A 5,945-nucleotide genomic window follows, 5' to 3' on the forward strand; every position below is an offset into this window, starting at 1 on the left:
ATACAAAAACATAGGAACTAAACTCAAGGACCTTGGACTTAAAGATGATCTTATGAATTTGACCTCAAAGGCATGGGAATAAAAAAAGAAATAAATGAATAGGACTACATCAAACTAAAAAGCTTCTGCTCAGCAAAAGTCACAGTGTTGTTAAACACTAATGATGAATTGTTAGACAACGAAGTGGAAAAAAAATAATTTCTTTTGCAATTGCTACAAAAAGAATAAAATACCTAGGAATAATTTTAACAAAACACGTGAGGGCCTATATAATGAAAACTATAAGATCCTATTAAAATAAATCAAAAAAGATACAAAGAAATGGAAAAAATATTCTATGTTCTGAATTGGAGGAATAAACATAGCTAAAATGACCTTATCAACTAAAGTATTACACAGATCTAATGCAATCCCCATCAAAATCCCATTGGCATTTTTTTAAGGACATAGAACAAAAAAATCATCAGATTTGTATAGAAGCACAAAAGACCCCAAATTGCCAAAGCCTTCCTGAGAAAAAAGAATGAGACTAGAGGTATCACTCTGCCTGACTTCAAATTATACTACAAAGCAACAATAGTCGAAACGGCATGGTGTTGGAAGTAAAACAGGCATACAGACCAGTGGAACAGAATTGAGAGTTCAGAAATAAATTCATATTCATATGGTCAAGTAATTTTTGACAAAAGAGCCAGAAGCATAACATGGAGAAAGGAAAGCCTTTTCAATAAGTGGTGCTGGGAAAACTGGAAAGCAACCTGCAAAAGACTGAAACTAGATTGTTTTCTATCATGACACACACCAAAATTAACTCAAAATGGATTAAGGACCTGAGTATATGGCCTGAAACAAAATGCATAGAAGAAAACGTAGGAATAACTCAAGGACCTTGTACTTAAAGAGGATTTTATGACTTTAGCAAGGGATTTAGAATGAGACTGTATGAAACTAAAAAGCTCCTGCACAGCAAAAGAAAATATCATGAGGTAAAGAGACAATCATCCGAATGGGAAAATATATTTGCAAGCAATGCCTTTGATAAGGATCTAATATTCAAAATGTACAAGGAACTCATACAACTCAATGACAACAGCAACAACATAAAAAAACAATCCAATCAAAAACTGGACAGATGACCTGAACAGACACTTTTCCCAAGAAGACATACAAATGGCCAACAAACATTTGAAAAGATGCTCATCATCATTAGCTATTAGGGAAATGCAAGTCAAAACCACACTGAATACCATCTCACACTTGTTAGAATAGCTGTAATCAACAGAATGAGTAATAACAAGTGTTGGAGGGGATAGAGAGAAAAAGAACCTTTATACACTGCTGGTGGGACTGAAAATTCATACAGCCACTATTGAAAACAGTATGGAGGTTCCTCAAAAAAATAAGAATTGATCTACCATATGATTTAGCAATCTCTCTATTAGATATTTACCACAAATACTTGAAAACTCATATCTGAAAAAATATTTGCACAGTGATGTTCATTGCAGCGTTATTCATGGTGGCCAGAACATAGAAGCAACAGAAGTGTCCTACAACAGAAGATTGGATAAAGAAGCATTGGTAAATACATACAATGGAATAGTACACAGCCATAAGAAGATATAAAATACTGCCATTTATGACAACATGAATGTATGGACCTTGAGATAATTAGCCAGACAGAAAAAGTTGAAAACCACATGATGTCACCTATATGTGGGATATAAACCTAAAAGCAAAAAATGAGCAGGGCAAACAGAGATCGTGGACATGGACAATAAACTAGTGGTTACCAGAGATTGAGGGAGAAGAGGGAGTTAAATGGGATAAAAAAAGGGGGAAATATGTGGCGACAGAGAGAAATGTAACTATGGATGGTGAACACACAATGCAATATATATATATGCCTTACTGTTGAATTGTACAATTGAAATTTACTGGATTTCGTTAACCAGTGTAACCATAATAAACAATAATAATAAAATAATTATTTAAAAAAGTGATCTATCTTTAGTAGTTATTACCCAGGAACTGAGGAAATAACCACAAAGATAGGTCCATGGAACCTGTGGACCCACTGTCAGGTGCACTTAGGCCAGAACTCCATGTATCATCCTACCCTCCTTAAGATCCCATTCTATTCATAGAACAATGATAACGTTTCAGGTCTCCTGATATCAGTCTCAGTCCTGACACTATATCAGATAGTTTTTCCCCTTAAAATCTCTTTTGTCTGATATTAACATTGCTATATTTTTCATTTTAAAGCAATTTGCCATGTATATTTTTTCTCTTTTTCTTTGCGAAATTTTTGAGGTTCATCTCCTCATAATATATATCTGGATTTAACAATTCCAATCTGAGAGTATCTGTTATTTAATAATGAGTTTATCCCATTTACATTGCCTACCATACGACTATATTTAGACTTTTTCCTGTTTTTCATTCTGTGTTTTCTGATTTGCCAATTTTTAGGGCTTTTTTCCCTGTTCTCTATCTTTGTTAGGTTGACAATCTTTGTTAGGTTAATTGAGTTTTCTTCTTTTTTTCTCTCTCTAATTTTTCCCATTACTAATTTTGTTATATATTATTATTATTATTATTACTACTATTTTTTAAGGCCTACAGCACCTGGTCTTCCTAGGTGGTCTCCCATCCAAGTACTAATCAGGCTCAACCCTGCTTAGCTTCTGAGATCAGACAAGATTGGGCATGTTAGGGATGACATGGCTATAGACTCCATTACTACTTTTTAACTGAGCTCTGTAGAATGTCCACTTTCTGCTTATGGATTATGTCTTTGGCAGATCTCAGTGTTTTTCTGGACACTTTCAGGAATTAACAAACAGCCTAATTTCAGGTATTAAAAATCAATCTAGTTTATTATATTTTTAATCTGTGTGTGTGTGTGTGTGTGTGTGTGTGTGTGTATCTCACTCTCTCTGTCTCTCTTTTTTCTATGGTTGGGTTTGACTTATGATTAGAAGCCTGCATTGAGAAGTGGTGGTAGAGAGGAGGGTATGTGTGACTTCTTTTATTTTTCTTTACCTTCTTCTCTACCCCTTTCCCCCTGATTATTTGGCAGTCTCTAGCTCATGAAGGATGGCTGGAATTTTTAAGGGAGGTGAGGGGAAGAAAATATATTAGTTCACTCAATTGTAATTTGGCATCTAATGCCCTTACAATATGCACGTGTGTGCATGTAGGAGCAAGCATCAAAGTTGGGGAGGTACTTGAAAGTACACATATCCTCTGGAATACTTGATATATCCACCTCCACCCCTTTGTTTGAAAATCACTACTGTGTTGAGCCACACGTTTTGATAGAATGTGTCATATTCTTAGCTGATTGAGTGCAGACAGACAGATTTCAGTGTATGTGTGGATACGCTCAAACCTCTCCTATTCCAAGAAGTGGAGAGATTGAAAGCTCTCATTTTTTCCTTATGTGTTTTCTCTCCCTTTCTCTCATTTTTTATGTCTTCTCTTCCCTTCTCTCCTTTCCCCTTTCCTTCTTTCACATACATCTGGGATAGTAACACAGTATTAGAACAGTGTGCCAATCTTGGATCTGCTCTCCGATTTATTCCTAAATATCTGCTTTCTGTGTTCTGTTGCCAGGCTGTGTTTCTAAGCTGTGTTTCTCAGACTCCTGTGTCAGCTGACTTCCTGAACATATCTATCTAATTGTAGGTACTGATGGAAGTTTGGAAAGAGAGAGAAGGGAGGAGCCAGAGTATTTCTCTCCCTCTTATCTTCCTTGGTGGTATCTCTGATAGCAGCTGTTGATGTCTCTAGCTCCCATTGAACATGCTTGCTAATGTTCTAGTTTCTATCAGGTGATTTTGGCCACTGAGAGAAATCTTCAATTCCTCTCTTTGTCTTTTCATCTTAGGGGTAGTAGCTGCTTCTCATTGTTGCTAATCTTTCTAATCTATCAACTTTATATTTTCATTGGTGTGTCCCTATTTGATTTTGGCATCATCTCCAAATGGGTCTCCTTGTCTCTATTTATGCAATTCATTTAAGGTACAGTTAAATTTAATTTTTTTATTTCTAGAATTTGTTATGACCTTTGGTCATTTTTTGTCTCTATTTTGCTTTACCAGTAAAACTCATTCCATTTGTTAAACTAGCTCCAACTTTTCTTCCTTTAGGTTTCAGCTCAGATTTTTTTTTTACCTAGGACATTTTCTTTGTCTTATTTCTTCTCTTACTCTGGGTTAAGTACTTTGTTTCTATACTCCCATGTGTTATGTACTCCCCCAGTCATTAATTACATTACATCAGAATTGGATTTTTAAATATGCATCTCCCATTAGTATGTACCACAAAAGTGAGACCAATATTGGAAGCATTTAGCATTATATGCCTAGTGCTTAGCAAGAAATACAATTCAATAGGTAACTTGTCTATATACCTATTGTTAAATTAACCTACTTATTATATTCTAATGATCTTACTTGTTTGTTTTCCTGTTTCTCCAATTAAAACACAAGCCCCTTAATTGCAGGGAATTAAGTGTTAGTCCTCATGTCTACAGCATTTAGTTCTAGACCTGATAGCATAAAAGGGAACTATTCAGTGCATAGAAAATACTCGAATGATTTTGAACTAAATTTTAAATTCTAACTTTTGAAGAGAAGAAAACAGAAGTTCTCAGAGATTAAGTAAGCTGTCCAAAGTTAGAGAACTAGCTTCTAATGAGGAGGACTAGACTCCCGATTCACAGTTTATTGCTCTTCTGTATTTACCAAGTCTCTCTGACTTCAGTCATTTATTTTACACTATTAATTTTGTTCATAATTATCTTCCTTACAGATTTACATTACATAAGCTTTAGTAACAATGAGTTATAAAATTAAATATATTGTCCTTTATTTTTTAAAAGAATGAAATACCTAGCAATAATTACACTCATAGATAATTACCTAAAAGAAATGAAAATATGTCTCTACACAAAACCTGTTCAAGAATATTCATAGCAGCCTTTTTCACAACAGCCCAAACTAGTAACAAACCAAATGTTCATCAACATAAGAAGGGATAAACAAATCGTAATATATTTATACAACGGAATACTGCTTAGCAATAAAAAAAATGAACTACTAATACATGTAACAATATGGATAATTCCTATAGATACTATACTGATAAAAAAAAAGAAGCCAAGACACACAAGAGTGCATACTGTACGATTCAATATATTTGAAGTTTAAAAACAGGCAAAATTGATGTATGTTGGGAAAAAAATGGCAGTTGTCTGTGTGTTAAGGTAAGGATAAGCTAAAAAGGAATACAAGACAAGGCTCTATATCTTCCTTTAGGTGGTATTTACAAACGTGTATATAAATTGCCACAACTCATCAAGTTGAATATTTGAGAACAGTGCATTTTATTATCTGTAAATTATACTTCAATGAAAAAGAAGAAAAAATGAAGAGACAATTTTTTTTCATGGAAGAACTCCCATAAATCTTAAAATCTCATTATATGCCTCTTACATAAAAGGTTAGACCTAGATAATGAGATATACCAATATTGAATATTCCATGACTAATGTAATCACCCCAGAATTTGGTCTAATGGAAACCTGAAAAATAATTACTGAGAATAGTAGTTAGTGTCAAATTAGAGGTCTCTTGATCTAAAATTAAAGTGAATAGCTAAATATTAAGAATAAGATCATGGTAAATGAAATTGCAAATAGAGAAGTTTACAAGGAACTTAAATTTTAAGTTGTTATGTTTTTAAGCCATGCCTCATTCTTTTAAAATTAAATTTATTTTCAAGAAGACTTTTTGTTGACCTATCAAAAGGATATGCATTGGTATATCTGTGTCTCCAAATTATTCCTTTTTGTTGAAAAATGGGTCATTGATTTATCATTAGTTGTTAGGTTAGATGTTGTTTAGGCAGCTTAGAAAAAAGTGGGTCATCAATTT

The 5,945-nt window shown here is 33.7% G+C and overlaps 1 pseudogene; it reads right to left on the bottom strand.

The window, feature by feature from the left end:
• Positions 1–2,619: 2,619 nt before the first annotated feature.
• On the bottom strand, positions 2,620–2,738 carry LOC118608396 (annotated as a pseudogene).
• Between the last annotated feature and the right edge of the window lie 3,207 nt (positions 2,739–5,945).

Source organism: Rousettus aegyptiacus, unplaced genomic scaffold (assembly GCF_014176215.1).
Source record: "Rousettus aegyptiacus isolate mRouAeg1 unplaced genomic scaffold, mRouAeg1.p scaffold_m13_p_9, whole genome shotgun sequence".
In the NCBI taxonomy this organism is placed as follows: Eukaryota; Metazoa; Chordata; class Mammalia; order Chiroptera; family Pteropodidae; genus Rousettus; species Rousettus aegyptiacus.